Genomic DNA, 18,538 nt, shown 5'->3' on the forward strand with positions numbered 1-18,538 from the left:
ATTGTTTTTAAATAAACGTGCTGCGTTTCATCTCTGTGTTAATAAGCCTGCCGCACTAGGCCTCACGAAGCCTGCCGCACTAGGCCTCGTGCCGTGCTTTTCATGCACAAATAAGGCGATTAAATGTATCTCGTCTCTGTGTTAATAAATGCTTCTTGTCTCTGTGTTAAAAAAACGTGCTGCGTTTCAGTAAAGTAATTGTTTTTAAATAAACGTGCTGCGTTTCATCTCTGTGTTAATAAGCCTGCCGCACTAGGCCTCACGAAGCCTGCCGCACTAGGCCTCGTGCCGTGCTTTTCGTGCACAAATAAGGCAATTAAATGTATCTCGTTTCTGTGTTAATAAATGTTTCTTGTCTCTGTGTTAAAAAGCGTGCAGCGTTTCAGTAACGTAATTTTTTAAATAAACGTGCTGCGTTTCAGTAAAGTAATTTTGAAGCGAAGTTTAAAGTTTTGCCGTGATGCGCTGGAAGCGACGGCCATCTTGTTTTATTCACATATCGCAGGGGGAGCGGGCGGCCATCTTGTCAGACAGGGTCATGCCAAGTGTTTGCAGTAGGGGGCGATGTTGATACACTGACGGACGGACGGACAAACGCGGACGGACGGACAAACGCGGACGGACGGACGGACAAACGCGGACGGACGGACGGACAAACGCGGACGGACGGACACATTAATCTATTGGTGGTCTGGTCCACTTCGTTCCTACCAGTATAAATCCTTTATATGCGTGGTGGCTAGAGTCCTCTCGTCCTCTGGCTTGAGATGGCTGCCACCTATGGGTCAGATGATTGTCTGCCACCATTAAGCAATTGGTAATTAAATATTTAATTTGTTTTCCCTAAACAGTGTAAAATTTTGGAATTTTTTTTTCACGAAAATTTATTGTCACACACAACGAGTCTGCGTGGAAAATATCAGCTCGATTGGATCACGGGAAGTGGGTTAAAAAACGAGCGAAAGATTTGCACGGTCCTAAGCAAGCAAGCGAACTTAATATAAAGGATTTAATAACAATGATAGCCAGTGGCCATTTTCTTTTAAAAAAGAGTTGCTCTCCCCGACGGGGAATTGAACTCCGGTCTCCCGCGTGAGAAGCGGGGATACTAACCACAATACTATCGAGGACTCGCTCAGAATGAGGCTCATTGTAGATTGACTGAAATTATAAGAAGTAGAAATGAACCCATATACTCGGCATATTACCGATTGAAATGAAGAGGGGTTTATCTTTAAAAGTTCAAGCTGGTTAGAGCAGCAGGTTACTTCATAATTGGTGAAAATCACGTGATTAAAGTCAAGGGCAAGTCCTTTTAAATTGTAATAACAATGAGAGCCAGTGGCCATTTTTTAAAAAGAGTTGCTCTCCCCGACGGGGAATTGAACCCTGGTCTCCCGCGTTACATGTGGAAACCTAACGACTTTACTATCGAGGACTCGGTCAGAGTGTGGCTAATTCGTGATTGACAGCAATTATAACAAAAAAAACTCATATTCTCAGTAAATAATAGCTTGAAATGAAGAAGAATTCGTCTTTAAAAGTTCAGGCTTTTGAGTGCAGCAGGTGACTCAACGTTTGGTGAAATTAACGTGATAAAAGGGAACAGCAAGTCATTTTAAATTGTAATAAGTATAACCAGTAAAAACAAAGTTTTTCACTATAAATCCTTTATATGCGTGGCGGCTAGAGTTTTCTCGTCCTCTGCCTTGAGATGGCTGCCACCTATGGGTCAGATGATTGCATTGCACCATTAAGCAATTGGTAATTAAATATAATATTTTTGTCCTAAAAAGTGTAAAATTTTTGAATTTTTTTTCACGAACATTAATTGTCACACACAACGAGTCTGTGTGGAAAATGTCAGCTCGATTGGATCACGGGAAGTGGGTTAAAAAATGACCTAAAGATTTGCACGGTCCTAAGCAAGCAAGCGAACTTAATATAAAGGATTTAACAAGTAAACCCGTAAAAACTAAGTTTTTCACTATAAATCCTTTATATGCGTGGCGGCTAGAGTCCTCTCGTCCTCTGGCTTGAGATGGCTGCCACCTATGGGTCAGATGATTGTCTGCCACCATTAAGCAATTGGTAATTACATATTTAATTTGTTTTCCCTAAACAGTGTAAAATTTTGGAATTTTTTTTCACGAAAATTAATTGTCACACACAACGAGTCTGTGTGGAAAATATCAGCTCGATTGGATCACGGGAAGTGGGTTAAAAAACGAGCGAAAGATTTGCACGGTCCTAAGCAAGCAAGCGAACTTAATATAAAGGATTTAAAAATATATTCGCCTGTGGAGGACGCGGGGATCGATCCCGCGACCTTTGGCATGGGAAGCGAGGGCGCTACCAACTGCGCTACTCCGCCACGGCCTGTGGAGGGGTTACGCTCTGGGCTCTTACACTGTGACGTTCAGCCAAAGCCATGAATGAGTTCTATTTGAATATATGTAAAATACATTTTTTTTGCCTAAAAAGTGTACAATTTTGGGAATTTTTTTTCACGAACATTAATTGTCTCGCACAACGAGTCTGTGTGGAAATTGTCAGCTCGATTGGATCACGGGAAGTGGGTTAAAAAACTACCGAAAGATTTGCACGGTCGTAAGCAAGCAAGCACGCAAGCAAGCAAGCAAGCGAACATAATATAAAAGATTTAATAACAATGATAACCAGTGGCCATTTTCTTTTTAAAAAGAGTTGCTCTCCCCGACAGGGAATTGAACTCCGGTCTCCCGCGTGACAAGTGGGGATACTAACCACAATACTATCGAGGACTCGCTCAGAATGAGGCTCATTGTAGATTGACTGAAATTATAAGAAGTAGAAATGAACCCATATACTCGGCATATTACCGATTGAAATGAAGAGGGGTTTATCTTTAAAAGTTCAAGCTGGTTAGAGCAGCAGGTTACTTCATAATTGGTGAAAATCACGTGATTAAAGTCAAGGGCAAGTCGTTTTAAATTGTAATAACAATGAGAGCCAGTGGCCATTTTTTAAAAAAGAGTTGCTCTCCCCGACGGGGAATTGAACCCTGGTCTCCCGCGTTACATGTGGAAACCTAACGACTTTACTATCGAGGACTCGGTCAGAGTGTGGCTAATTCGTGATTGACAGCAATTATAACAAAAAAAACTCATATTCTCAGTAAATAATAGCTTGAAATGAAGAAGAATTCGTCTTTAAGAGTTCAGGCTTTTGAGTGCAGCAGGTGACTCAACGTTTGGTGAAATTAACGTGATAAAAGAGAACGGCAAGTAATTTTAAATTGTAATAACAATGAGAGCCAGTGGCCTTTTTCTTTTTAAAGAGAGTTGCTCACCCTGACGGGGCATTGAACCTTGGTCTCACGCGTGACAGGCGGGGATACTAACCACTTTACTATCGAGGACTCACTCAGAATGCGACTGATTCTAGATTGACTGATATTATAACAAGTAGAAATGAACCCATATACTCGGCATATTACCGATTGAAATGAAGAGGGGTTTATCTTTAAAAGTTCAAGCTGGTTAGAGCAGCAGGTTACCTAACGATTAGGGAAAATCACGTGATTAAAGTCAAGAGCAAGTCCTTTTAAATTGTAATAACAATGAGAGCCAGTGACCATTTTTTAAAAAAGAGTTGCACTCCCCGACGGGGAATTGAACCCTGGTCTCTCGCGTTACATGTGGGGAACCTAACGACTTTATCGAGGACACGGTCAGAGTGGGGCAGATTTGTGATTGACAGAAATTGTAACTAGGAATAATCTCTAATACTTAATAAATAATCGTTTGAAATGAAGAAGGAGTCATCTTTAAAAGTTCAGGCTTTTGAGTGCACAGGTGACTTAACGTTTGGAGAAATTAACGTTATAAAAGGGAACAGCAAGTGATTTTAAATTGTAATAACAATGAGAGCCAGTGGCCAAAACATTTTAAAAAGTGTAGCTCTCCCCGACGGGGAATTGAACCCCGGTCTCCCGCGTGACAGGCGGGGATACTAACCACTATACTATCGAGGACTCGCTCAGAATGCGACTTATTCTAGATTGACTGATATTATAACAAGTAGAAATGAACCCATATTCTCGGCATATTACTGATTGAAATGAAGAGGGGTTTATCTTTAAAAGTTCAAGCTGGTTAGAGCAGCAGGTTACCTAACGATTAGGGAAAATCACGTGATTAAAGTCATTAGCAAGTCCTTTTAAATTGTAATAACAATGAGAGCCAGTGGCCATTTTTTAAAAAAGAGTTGCTCTCCCCGACGGGGAATTGAACCCTGGTCTCCCGCGTTACATGTGGGGAACCTAACGACTTTACTATCGAGGACTCGGTCAGAGTGGGGCAGATTTGTGATTGACAGAAATTGTAACTAGGACTTAATAAATAATCGTTTGAAATGAAGAAGGAGTCATCTTTAAAAGTTCAGGCTTTTGAGTGCAGCAGGTGACTTAGCGTTTGGTGAAATTAACGTTATAAAAGGGAACAGCAAGTGATTTTAAATTGTAATAACAATGAGAGCCAGTGGCCAAAACATTTTAAAAAGTGTAGCTCTCCCCGACGGGGAATTGAACCCCGGTCTCCCGCGTGACAGGCGGGGATACTAACCACTATACTATCGAGGACTCGCTCGGAATTCGACTGATTCTAGATTGACTGATATTATAAAAAGTAGAAATGAACCCATATACTCGGCATATTACCGATTGAAATGAAGAGGGGTTTCTTTTCAAAAGTTCAAGCTGGTTAGAGCAGCAGGTTACCTAACGATTAGTGAAAATCACGTGATTAAAGTCAAGCGCAAGTACTTTTAAATTGTAATAACAATGAGAGCCAGTGACCATTTTTTTTGAAAGAGTTGCTCTCCCCGACGGGGAATTGAACCCTGGTCTCCCGCGTTACATTTGGGGAACCTAACGACTTTACTATCGAGGACTCGGTCAGAGTGGGGCAGATTTGTGATTGACAGAAATTATAACTAGAAATAATCTCTAATACTTAATAAATAATCGTTTGAAATGAAGAAGGATTCATCTTTAAAAGTTAAGGCTTTTGAGTGCACCAGGTGATTTAACGTTTGGTGAAATTAACGTTATAAAAGGGAACAGCAAGTGATTTTGAATTGTAATAACAATGAGATCCAGTGGCCAAAACATTTTAAAAAGTGTATCTCTCCCCGACGGGGAGTTGAACTCCGGTCTCCCGCGTGACAAGCGGGGATACTAACCACTATACTATCGAGGACTCGCTCGGAATTCGACTGATTCTAGATTGACTGATATTATAAAAAGTAGAAATGAACCCATATACTCGGCATATTACCGATTGAAATGAAGAGGGGTTTCTCTTCAAAAGTTCAAGCTGGTTAGAGCAGCAGGTTACCTAACGATTAGTGAAAATCACGTGATTAAAGTCAAGCGCAAGTACTTTTAAATTGTAATAACAATGAGAGCCAGTGACCATTTTTTTTGAAAGAGTTGCTCTCCCCGACGGGGAATTGAACCCTGGTCTCCCGCGTTACATTTGGGGAACGTAACGACTTTACTATCGAGGACTCGGTCAGAGTGGGGCAGATTTGTGATTGACAGAAATTATAACTAGAAATAATCTCTAATACTTAATAAATAATCGTTTGAAATGAAGAAGGATTCATCTTTAAAAGTTAAGGCTTTTGAGTGCACCAGGTGATTTAACGTTTGGTGAAATTAACGTTATAAAAGGGAACAGCAAGTGATTTTGAATTGTAATAACAATGAGATCCAGTGGCCAAAACATTTTAAAAAGTGCATCTCTCCCCGACGGGGAGTTGAACTCCGGTCTCCCGCGTGACAAGCGGGGATACTAACCACTATACTATCGAGGACTCTCTCAGAATTCGACTGATTCTAGATTGACTGATATTATAACAAGTAGAAATGAACCCATATACTCGGCATATTACCTATTGAAATGAAGAGGGGTTTATCTTTAAAAGTTCAAGCTGGTTAGGGCAGCAGGTTACCTAACGATTAGGGAAAATCACGTGATTAAAGTCAAGAGCAAGTCTTTTCAAATAGTAATAACAATAAGGAGAGCCAGAGGCCAAAACATTTTTTAAAAGAGTAGTTCTCCCCGACGGGGAATTGAACCCTGGTCTCCCGCGTTCCATGTGGGGAAACTAACGACTTTACTATCGAGGACTCGGTCAGAGTGGGGCTAATTCGTGATTGACAGCAATTATAACAAAAAAAACTCATATTCTCAGCAGATAATAGCTTGAAATGAAGAAGGATTCATCTTTAAAAGTTCAGGCTTTTGAGTGCAGCAGGTGACTCAACGTTTGGTGTAATTAACGTGATAAAATGGTACAGCAAGTAATTTTAAATTGTAATAACAATGAGAGCCAGCGGCTATTTTTTTTAAAAAAGAGTTGCTCTCCCCGACGGGGAATTGAACCCTGGTCTCCCGCGTTACATGTGGAAACCTAACGACTTTACTATCGAGGACTCAGTCAAAGTGTGGCTAATTCGTGATTGACTGCAATTATAACAATAAAAACTCATATTCTCAGTAAATAATAGCTTGAAATAAAGAAGGATTCATCTTTAAAAGTTCAGGCTTTTGAGTGCAGCAGGTGACTCAGGTATGTGGATGACACTTTCGTCATTTGGCCACACGGCCTCCCAGCATTGAACCACTTCTTGGACCACATCAACTCCAGACATCCATCAATCAGATTCACCATGGAAGTGGAGAAAGATGGCAAACTACCATTCTTAGATATTCTGTTTGAGTGGAGACCTAATGGATCCTTGGGACATTCTGTCTACAGGAAAGCCACCCACACAGATTCCTACTTGAAACCAGATTCCCACCACCACCCATCTCAAAAGAATTCTCTCATCAAAACGCTATACCACAGAGCTCATGGCATTTCTGACAAACACCACCTGGCCAGTGAATTGAGACATGTACATCGGGCCCTCAGGATGAACGGATACTCTGAACGCACCATCCGACAAGCTGTTTCTCCCACCATACAGAAACAGCCACTTGAAACTCTGATCAAAACTGTCACGTTACCATACATAGCAGGCGTGACCAAAAAGATCTCCAAAATTCTAAACAAACACAAGATCCAAGTCCGATTCAGTACAGTATATAAAATCCGTGATCTAATTCCATCTGTAAAGGATGTCATCCCTGACTTGCAATACCCTGGAGTCTATAAAATGAGTTGCAGCTGTGGTGACTGTTACATTGGGGAAACGAAACGTCATGTCTCTGATCGTGTCCGCGAGCACAAGTCAGATTTGAAACACGGCAGAACTGATTCTTCGGCCGTTGCCGATCATTGCTACAACTCGGTGGGCTCTCATGAGATTGTTTTCTCCGAGACTAAGGTGCTCTGCAAACCCTCTGGCTACCATCAAAGGTTTGTACACGAAGCTATTCAGATATACAAACACAGACATAATTTCAACCGTGATAATGGGTACAAACTTAGTAATCATTGGAAAGATGTTATCAACCATGCAAAAAAGACATAATTACACATTTTTGGACCATCTTATCTGACAGGCACTATTTTACTTTACTTTACCGAGTGCTAACATCCCCAGTGTTTAACAGTACTCTCTTTATTGTTCAGCCAGCACTGGAATAAACATGGGCATTTTCGTTCTTTTCTATCATGTGTATCAACAGGTGCTTGTACTTACACATGTCCACGTACACTTGCACCCCACATTCTCTTTTGGCCTCCCCTCCCCCTCTCCGTCCAATACGTTGGCGTGTGCAGCAGTAGTTGCTTGCGCACCACCACGTCCACGCCGTTGACTCTCGTGTACCACGTCGTGCATTCTTTTGGCCCCGCCTCCCTCCCCCTCCGGATACGTTCCACGTAGCACTTCTTGCCTTCTTTTAGCCCCGCCCCCCTCCCTCCCAATACGTTCCATTGATTGGCTACCACATTCTGATGAGCTCCCCCCCCTCCCCCCTCAACTTGCATTTAAGGGATTACATATTGAATCCTTGCCTCACTTGATGCAGTAAATCTGGCTGTGACGGTCCCACCTGATGACGGAGACTTGTGTTGCCTCGGAAACGTCGTGATTTTTATTGTTTTATTTTTATAAATTTCATTTTTTACCTACGTGACTTTACCGAAAGAACTAAGAGTAGGTGACTCAACGTTTGGTGAAATTAACGTGATGAAAGGGAACAGCAGGTAATGTTAAATTGTAATAACAATGAGAGCTAGTGGCCATTTTCTTTTTAAAAAGAGTTGCTCTCCCCGACGGAGAATTGAACCCCGGTCTCCCGCGTGACAGGCGGGGATACTAACCTCAATACTATCGAGGACTCGCTCAGAATGAGGCTGATTGTAGATTGACTGAAATTATTAGAAATAGAAATGAACCCATATACACGGCATATTACCGATTGAAATGAAAAGGGGTTAATCTTTAAAAGTTCAAGCTGGTTAGAGCAGCAGGTTACTTCACAATTGGTGAAAATCACGTGATTAAAGTCAAGTGCAAGTCCTTTTAAATTGTAATAACAATGAGAGCCAGTGGCCATTTTTTAAAAAAGAGTTGCTCTCCCCGACAGGGAATTGAACACTGGTCTCCCGCGTTACATGTGGGGAACCTAACGACTTTACTATCGAGGACTCGGTCAGAGTGGGGCAGATTTGTGATTGACAGAAATTATAACTAGAAATAATCTCTAATACTTAATAAATAATCGTTTGAAATGAAGAAGGAGTCATCTTTAAAAGTTCAGGCTTTTTAGTGCAGCAGGTGATTTAAAGTTTGGTGAAATTAACGTTATTAAAGGGAACAGCAAGTGATTTTAAATTGTAATAACAATGAGAGCCAGTGGCCAAAACATTTTAAAAAGTGTAGTTCTCCCCGACGGGGAATTGAACGCCGGTCTCCCACGTGACAGGCGGGGATACTAACCACTATACTATAGAGGACTCGCTCAGAATTCGACTGATTCTAGATTGACTGATATTATAACAAGTAGAAATGAACCCATATACTCGGCATATTACCGATTGAAATGAAGAGGAGTTTATCTATAAAGTTTAAGCTGGTTAGAGCAGCAGGTTACCTAACAATTAGGGAAAATCACGTGATGAAAATCAAGAGCAAGTCCTTTCAAATAGTAATAACAATAAGGAGAGCCAGAGGCCAAAACATTTTTTAAAAGAGTAGTTCTTCCTGACGGGGAATTGAACCCTGGTCTCCCGCGTTCCATGTGGGGAAACTAACGACGTTACTATCGAGGACTCGGTCAGAGTGGGGCTAATTCGTGATTGACAGCAATTATAACAAAAACAATCTCATATTCTCAGTAGATAATAGCTTGAAATGAAGAAGGATTCATCTTTAAAAGTTCAGGCTTTTGAGTGCAGCAGGTGACTCAACGTTTGGTGAAATTAACGTGATAAAAGGGAACAGCAAGTAATTTTAAATTGTAATAACAATGAGAGCCAGTGGCCATTTTCTTTTTTAAAAGAGTTGCTCTCCGCGACGGAGAATTGAACCCCGGTCGCCCGCGTGACAGGCGGGGATACTAACCACTATACTATCGAGGACTCGCTCGGAATTCGACTGATTCTAGATTGACTGATATTATAAAAAGTAGAAATGAACCCATATACTCGGCATATTACCGATTGAAATGAAGAGGGGTTTATGTTCAAAAGTTCAAGCTGGTTAGAGCAGCAGGTTACTTCACAATTGGTGAAAATCACGTGATTAAAGTCAAGAGCAAGTCCTTTTAAATTGTAATAACAATGAGAGCCAGTGGCCATTTTTTTAAAAAGAGTTGCTCTCCCCGACGGGGAATTGAACCCTGGTCTCCTGCGTTACATGTGGTGAACCTATCGACTTTATTATCGAGGACTCGGTCAGTGGGGCAGATTTGTGATTGACAGAAATTATAAATAGAAATAATCTCTAATACTTAATAAATAATCGTTTGAAATGAAGATGGATTCATCTTTAAAAGTTCAGGCTTTTGAGTGCAGCAGGTGACTCAACGTTTGGTGAAATTAACGTGATAAAAAGGAACAGCAAGTAATTTTAAATTGTAATAACAATGAGAGCCAGTGGCCAAAACATTTGAAAAGTGTAGCTCTCCCCGACGGGGAATTGAACACCGGTCTCCCGCGAGACAGGCGGGGATACTAACCACTATACTATCGAGGACTCGCTCGGAATTCGACTGATTCTAGATTGACTGATATTATAAAAAGTAGAAATGAACCCATATACTCGGCATATTACCGATTGAAATGAAGAGGGGTTTATCTTTAAAAGTTCAAGCTGGTTAGAGCAGCAGGTTACTTCATAATTGGTGAAAATCACGTGATTAAAGTCAAGGGCAAGTCGTTTTAAATTGTAATAACAATGAGAGCCAGTGGCCATTTTTTAAAAAAGAGTTGCTCTCCCCGACGGGGAATTGAACCCTGGTCTCCCGCGTTACATGTGGAAACCTAACGACTTTACTATCGAGGACTCGGTCAGAGTGTGGCTAATTCGTGATTGACAGCAATTATAACAAAAAAAACTCATATTCTCAGTAAATAATAGCTTGAAATGAAGAAGAATTCGTCTTTAAGAGTTCAGGCTTTTGAGTGCAGCAGGTGACTCAACGTTTGGTGAAATTAACGTGATAAAAGAGAACGGCAAGTAATTTTAAATTGTAATAACAATGAGAGCCAGTGGCCTTTTTCTTTTTAAAGAGAGTTGCTCACCCTGACGGGGCATTGAACCTTGGTCTCACGCGTGACAGGCGGGGATACTAACCACTTTACTATCGAGGACTCACTCAGAATGCGACTGATTCTAGATTGACTGATATTATAACAAGTAGAAATGAACCCATATACTCGGCATATTACCGATTGAAATGAAGAGGGGTTTATCTTTAAAAGTTCAAGCTGGTTAGAGCAGCAGGTTACCTAACGATTAGGGAAAATCACGTGATTAAAGTCAAGAGCAAGTCCTTTTAAATTGTAATAACAATGAGAGCCAGTGACCATTTTTTAAAAAAGAGTTGCACTCCCCGACGGGGAATTGAACCCTGGTCTCTCGCGTTACATGTGGGGAACCTAACGACTTTATCGAGGACACGGTCAGAGTGGGGCAGATTTGTGATTGACAGAAATTGTAACTAGGAATAATCTCTAATACTTAATAAATAATCGTTTGAAATGAAGAAGGAGTCATCTTTAAAAGTTCAGGCTTTTGAGTGCACAGGTGACTTAACGTTTGGAGAAATTAACGTTATAAAAGGGAACAGCAAGTGATTTTAAATTGTAATAACAATGAGAGCCAGTGGCCAAAACATTTTAAAAAGTGTAGCTCTCCCCGACGGGGAATTGAACCCCGGTCTCCCGCGTGACAGGCGGGGATACTAACCACTATACTATCGAGGACTCGCTCAGAATGCGACTTATTCTAGATTGACTGATATTATAACAAGTAGAAATGAACCCATATTCTCGGCATATTACTGATTGAAATGAAGAGGGGTTTATCTTTAAAAGTTCAAGCTGGTTAGAGCAGCAGGTTACCTAACGATTAGGGAAAATCACGTGATTAAAGTCATTAGCAAGTCCTTTTAAATTGTAATAACAATGAGAGCCAGTGGCCATTTTTTAAAAAAGAGTTGCTCTCCCCGACGGGGAATTGAACCCTGGTCTCCCGCGTTACATGTGGGGAACCTAACGACTTTACTATCGAGGACTCGGTCAGAGTGGGGCAGATTTGTGATTGACAGAAATTGTAACTAGGACTTAATAAATAATCGTTTGAAATGAAGAAGGAGTCATCTTTAAAAGTTCAGGCTTTTGAGTGCAGCAGGTGACTTAGCGTTTGGTGAAATTAACGTTATAAAAGGGAACAGCAAGTGATTTTAAATTGTAATAACAATGAGAGCCAGTGGCCAAAACATTTTAAAAAGTGTAGCTCTCCCCGACGGGGAATTGAACCCCGGTCTCCCGCGTGACAGGCGGGGATACTAACCACTATACTATCGAGGACTCGCTCGGAATTCGACTGATTCTAGATTGACTGATATTATAAAAAGTAGAAATGAACCCATATACTCGGCATATTACCGATTGAAATGAAGAGGGGTTTCTTTTCAAAAGTTCAAGCTGGTTAGAGCAGCAGGTTACCTAACGATTAGTGAAAATCACGTGATTAAAGTCGAGCGCAAGTACTTTTAAATTGTAATAACAATGAGAGCCAGTGACCATTTTTTTTGAAAGAGTTGCTCTCCCCGACGGGGAATTGAACCCTGGTCTCCCGCGTTACATTTGGGGAACCTAACGACTTTACTATCGAGGACTCGGTCAGAGTGGGGCAGATTTGTGATTGACAGAAATTATAACTAGAAATAATCTCTAATACTTAATAAATAATCGTTTGAAATGAAGAAGGATTCATCTTTAAAAGTTAAGGCTTTTGAGTGCACCAGGTGATTTAACGTTTGGTGAAATTAACGTTATAAAAGGGAACAGCAAGTGATTTTGAATTGTAATAACAATGAGATCCAGTGGCCAAAACATTTTAAAAAGTGTATCTCTCCCCGACGGGGAGTTGAACTCCGGTCTCCCGCGTGACAAGCGGGGATACTAACCACTATACTATCGAGGACTCGCTCGGAATTCGACTGATTCTAGATTGACTGATATTATAAAAAGTAGAAATGAACCCATATACTCGGCATATTACCGATTGAAATGAAGAGGGGTTTCTCTTCAAAAGTTCAAGCTGGTTAGAGCAGCAGGTTACCTAACGATTAGTGAAAATCACGTGATTAAAGTCAAGCGCAAGTACTTTTAAATTGTAATAACAATGAGAGCCAGTGACCATTTTTTTTGAAAGAGTTGCTCTCCCCGACGGGGAATTGAACCCTGGTCTCCCGCGTTACATTTGGGGAACGTAACGACTTTACTATCGAGGACTCGGTCAGAGTGGGGCAGATTTGTGATTGACAGAAATTATAACTAGAAATAATCTCTAATACTTAATAAATAATCGTTTGAAATGAAGAAGGATTCATCTTTAAAAGTTAAGGCTTTTGAGTGCACCAGGTGATTTAACGTTTGGTGAAATTAACGTTATAAAAGGGAACAGCAAGTGATTTTGAATTGTAATAACAATGAGATCCAGTGGCCAAAACATTTTAAAAAGTGCATCTCTCCCCGACGGGGAGTTGAACTCCGGTCTCCCGCGTGACAAGCGGGGATACTAACCACTATACTATCGAGGACTCTCTCAGCATTCGACTGATTCTAGATTGACTGATATTATAACAAGTAGAACTGAACCCATATACTCGGCATATTACCTATTGAAATGAAGAGGGGTTTATCTTTAAAAGTTCAAGCTGGTTAGGGCAGCAGGTTACCTAACGATTAGGGAAAATCACGTGATTAAAGTCAAGAGCAAGTCTTTTCAAATAGTAATAACAATAAGGAGAGCCAGAGGCCAAAACATTTTTTAAAAGAGTAGTTCTCCCCGACGGGGAATTGAACCCTGGTCTCCCGCGTTCCATGTGGGGAAACTAACGACTTTACTATCGAGGACTCGGTCAGAGTGGGGCTAATTCGTGATTGACAGCAATTATAACAAAAAAAACTCATATTCTCAGCAGATAATAGCTTGAAATGAAGAAGGATTCATCTTTAAAAGTTCAGGCTTTTGAGTGCAGCAGGTGACTCAACGTTTGGTGTAATTAACGTGATAAAATGGTACAGCAAGTAATTTTAAATTGTAATAACAATGAGAGCCAGCGGCTATTTTTTTTAAAAAAGAGTTGCTCTCCCCGACGGGGAATTGAACCCTGGTCTCCCGCGTTACATGTGGAAACCTAACGACTTTACTATCGAGGACTCAGTCAAAGTGTGGCTAATTCGTGATTGACTGCAATTATAACAATAAAAACTCATATTCTCAGTAAATAATAGCTTGAAATAAAGAAGGATTCATCTTTAAAAGTTCAGGCTTTTGAGTGCAGCAGGTGACTCAGGTATGTGGATGACACTTTCGTCATTTGGCCACACGGCCTCCCAGCATTGAACCACTTCTTGGACCACATCAACTCCAGACATCCATCAATCAGATTCACCATGGAAGTGGAGAAAGATGGCAAACTACCATTCTTAGATATTCTGTTTGAGTGGAGACCTAATGGATCCTTGGGACATTCTGTCTACAGGAAAGCCACCCACACAGATTCCTACTTGAAACCAGATTCCCACCACCACCCATCTCAAAAGAATTCTCTCATCAAAACGCTATACCACAGAGCTCATGGCATTTCTGACAAACACCACCTGGCCAGTGAATTGAGACATGTACATCGGGCCCTCAGGATGAACGGATACTCTGAACGCACCATCCGACAAGCTGTTTCTCCCACCATACAGAAACAGCCACTTGAAACTCTGATCAAAACTGTCACGTTACCATACATAGCAGGCGTGACCAAAAAGATCTCCAAAATTCTAAACAAACACAAGATCCAAGTCCGATTCAGTACAGTATATAAAATCCGTGATCTAATTCCATCTGTAAAGGATGTCATCCCTGACTTGCAATACCCTGGAGTCTATAAAATGAGTTGCAGCTGTGGTGACTGTTACATTGGGGAAACGAAACGTCATGTCTCTGATCGTGTCCGCGAGCACAAGTCAGATTTGAAACACGGCAGAACTGATTCTTCGGCCGTTGCCGATCATTGCTACAACTCGGTGGGCTCTCATGAGATTGTTTTCTCCGAGACTAAGGTGCTCTGCAAACCCTCTGGCTACCATCAAAGGTTTGTACACGAAGCTATTCAGATATACAAACACAGACATAATTTCAACCGTGATAATGGGTACAAACTTAGTAATCATTGGAAAGATGTTATCAACCATGCAAAAAAGACATAATTACACATTTTTGGACCATCTTATCTGACAGGCACTATTTTACTTTACTTTACCGAGTGCTAACATCCCCAGTGTTTAACAGTACTCTCTTTATTGTTCAGCCAGCACTGGAATAAACATGGGCATTTTCGTTCTTTTCTATCATGTGTATCAACAGGTGCTTGTACTTACACATGTCCACGTACACTTGCACCCCACATTCTCTTTTGGCCTCCCCTCCCCCTCTCCGTCCAATACGTTGGCGTGTGCAGCAGTAGTTGCTTGCGCACCACCACGTCCACGCCGTTGACTCTCGTGTACCACGTCGTGCATTCTTTTGGCCCCGCCTCCCTCCCCCTCCGGATACGTTCCACGTAGCACTTCTTGCCTTCTTTTAGCCCCGCCCCCCTCCCTCCCGATACGTTCCATTGATTGGCTACCACATTCTGATGAGCTCCCCCCCCCTCCCCCCTCAACTTGCATTTAAGGGATTACATATTGAATCCTTGCCTCACTTGATGCAGTAAATCTGGCTGTGACGGTCCCACCTGATGACGGAGACTTGTGTTGCCTCGGAAACGTCGTGATTTTTATTGTTTTATTTTTATAAATTTCATTTTTTACCTACGTGACTTTACCGAAAGAACTAAGAGTAGGTGACTCAACGTTTGGTGAAATTAACGTGATGAAAGGGAACAGCAGGTAATGTTAAATTGTAATAACAATGAGAGCTAGTGGCCATTTTCTTTTTAAAAAGAGTTGCTCTCCCCGACGGAGAATTGAACCCCGGTCTCCCGCGTGACAGGCGGGGATACTAACCTCAATACTATCGAGGACTCGCTCAGAATGAGGCTGATTGTAGATTGACTGAAATTATTAGAAATAGAAATGAACCCATATACACGGCATATTACCGATTGAAATGAAAAGGGGTTAATCTTTAAAAGTTCAAGCTGGTTAGAGCAGCAGGTTACTTCACAATTGGTGAAAATCACGTGATTAAAGTCAAGTGCAAGTCCTTTTAAATTGTAATAACAATGAGAGCCAGTGGCCATTTTTTAAAAAAGAGTTGCTCTCCCCGACAGGGAATTGAACACTGGTCTCCCGCGTTACATGTGGGGAACCTAACGACTTTACTATCGAGGACTCGGTCAGAGTGGGGCAGATTTGTGATTGACAGAAATTATAACTAGAAATAATCTCTAATACTTAATAAATAATCGTTTGAAATGAAGAAGGAGTCATCTTTAAAAGTTCAGGCTTTTTAGTGCAGCAGGTGATTTAAAGTTTGGTGAAATTAACGTTATTAAAGGGAACAGCAAGTGATTTTAAATTGTAATAACAATGAGAGCCAGTGGCCAAAACATTTTAAAAAGTGTAGTTCTCCCCGACGGGGAATTGAACCCCGGTCTCCCACGTGACAGGCGGGGATACTAACCACTATACTATAGAGGACTCGCTCAGAATTCGACTGATTCTAGATTGACTGATATTATAACAAGTAGAAATGAACCCATATACTCGCAATATTACCGATTGAAATGAAGAGGAGTTTATCTATAAAGTTTAAGCTGGTTAGAGCAGCAGGTTACCTAACAATTAGGGAAAATCACGTGATGAAAATCAAGAGCAAGTCCTTTCAAATAGTAATAACAATAAGGAGAGCCAGAGGCCAAAACATTTTTTAAAAGAGTAGTTCTTCCTGACGGGGAATTGAACCCTGGTCTCCCGCGTTCCATGTGGGGAAACTAACGACGTTACTATCGAGGACTCGGTCAGAGTGGGGCTAATTCGTGATTGACAGCAATTATAACAAAAACAATCTCATATTCTCAGTAGATAATAGCTTGAAATGAAGAAGGATTCATCTTTAAAAGTTCAGGCTTTTGAGTGCAGCAGGTGACTCAACGTTTGGTGAAATTAACGTGATAAAAGGGAACAGCAAGTAATTTTAAATTGTAATAACAATGAGAGCCAGTGGCCATTTTCTTTTTTAAAAGAGTTGCTCTCCGCGACGGAGAATTGAACCCCGGTCGCCCGCGTGACAGGCGGGGATACTAACCACTATACTATCGAGGACTCGCTCGGAATTCGACTGATTCTAGATTGACTGATATTATAAAAAGTAGAAATGAACCCATATACTCGGCATATTACCGATTGAAATGAAGAGGGGTTTATGTTCAAAAGTTCAAGCTGGTTAGAGCAGCAGGTTACTTCACAATTGGTGAAAATCACGTGATTAAAGTCAAGAGCAAGTCCTTTTAAATTGTAATAACAATGAGAGCCAGTGGCCATTTTTTTAAAAAGAGTTGCTCTCCCCGACGGGGAATTGAACCCTGGTCTCCTGCGTTACATGTGGTGAACCTATCGACTTTATTATCGAGGACTCGGTCAGTGGGGCAGATTTGTGATTGACAGAAATTATAAATAGAAATAATCTCTAATACTTAATAAATAATCGTTTGAAATGAAGATGGATTCATCTTTAAAAGTTCAGGCTTTTGAGTGCAGCAGGTGACTCAACGTTTGGTGAAATTAACGTGATAAAAAGGAACAGCAAGTAATTTTAAATTGTAATAACAATGAGAGCCAGTGGCCAAAACATTTGAAAAGTGTAGCTCTCCCCGACGGGGAATTGAACGCCGGTCTCCCGCGAGACAGGCGGGGATACTAACCACTATACTATCGAGGACTCGCTCGGAATTCGACTGATTCTAGATTGACTGATATTATAAAAAGTAGAAATGAACCCATATACTCGGCATATTACCGATTGAAATGAAGAGGGGTTTATCTTCAAAAGTTCAAGCTGGTTAGAGCAGCAGGTTACTTCACAATTGGTGAAAATCACGTGATTGAAGTCAAGAGCAAGTCCTTTTAAATTGTAATAACAATGAGAGCCAGTGGCCATTTTTTTTAAAGAGTTTTTCTCCCCGACGGGGAATTGAACCCTGGTCTCCCGCGTTACATTTGGGAAACCTAACGGCTTTACGATCGAGGACTCGGTCAGAGTGGGGCAGATTTGTGAATGACAGAAATTATAACTAGAAATAATCTCTAATACTCAATAAATAATAGCTTGAAATGTTGAAGGATTCATCTTTAAAAGTTAAGGCTTTTGAGTGCAGCAGGTGATTTAACGATTCGTGAAATTAACGTTATAAAAGGGAACAGCAAGTGATTTTAAATTGTAATAACAATGAGAGCCAGTGGCCAAAACATTTTAAAAAGTGTAGCTCTCCCCGACGGGGAATTGAACCCCGGTCTCCCGCGTGACAGGCGGGGATACTAACCACTATACTATCGAGGACTCGCTCGGAATTCGTGTCTTTTGTTTGTATTATGACTGCAGGTATTGCGGTCTATGCAAACATGACTCCTTGTAAAAAGGTGTCAGTTTTGTTGCCAGATAGAAGGGTAAAAAACCAATTATCATATTTTTACTGGCAAATGAGGTTCCCATAGTGTAGATGCTTGCCCCGAGCTCTCATACTCTGATGGTGCATTGTCTTTGAGTTGTGCGCCTTTTGGCGTCATCTGGTCCAACCCATGTGAGACTAGGCTCTAAGGAAAGCTGTCTCGGGTGTGGACCAATCAACTTCAAGGACAGTGCACA

General features: G+C 41.1%; 5 non-coding genes across 5 annotated transcripts; all 5 read right to left on the reverse strand.

Annotated features, from left to right (window-relative positions):
* Positions 1-3,943: 3,943 nt before the first annotated feature.
* Positions 3,944-4,015, reverse strand: TRNAD-GUC (transfer RNA aspartic acid (anticodon GUC)). The gene has a single exon. It is a non-coding gene; the product is annotated as a tRNA-Asp (tRNA).
* A 534-nt stretch (positions 4,016-4,549) lies between these two features.
* Positions 4,550-4,621, reverse strand: TRNAD-GUC (transfer RNA aspartic acid (anticodon GUC)). Its single transcript has one exon. It is a non-coding gene; the product is annotated as a tRNA-Asp (tRNA).
* Positions 4,622-11,358: 6,737 nt separating this feature from the next.
* Positions 11,359-11,430, reverse strand: TRNAD-GUC (transfer RNA aspartic acid (anticodon GUC)). The gene has a single exon. It is a non-coding gene; the product is annotated as a tRNA-Asp (tRNA).
* Positions 11,431-11,964: 534 nt separating this feature from the next.
* On the reverse strand, positions 11,965-12,036 carry TRNAD-GUC (transfer RNA aspartic acid (anticodon GUC)). Its single transcript has one exon. It is a non-coding gene; the product is annotated as a tRNA-Asp (tRNA).
* Positions 12,037-18,160: 6,124 nt separating this feature from the next.
* Positions 18,161-18,232, reverse strand: TRNAD-GUC (transfer RNA aspartic acid (anticodon GUC)). The gene has a single exon. It is a non-coding gene; the product is annotated as a tRNA-Asp (tRNA).
* Positions 18,233-18,538: the final 306 nt, after the last annotated feature.

This window comes from Lampetra fluviatilis, chromosome 66 (assembly GCF_964198595.1).
Source record: "Lampetra fluviatilis chromosome 66, kcLamFluv1.1, whole genome shotgun sequence".
NCBI classification, from domain to species: Eukaryota; Metazoa; Chordata; class Hyperoartia; order Petromyzontiformes; family Petromyzontidae; genus Lampetra; species Lampetra fluviatilis.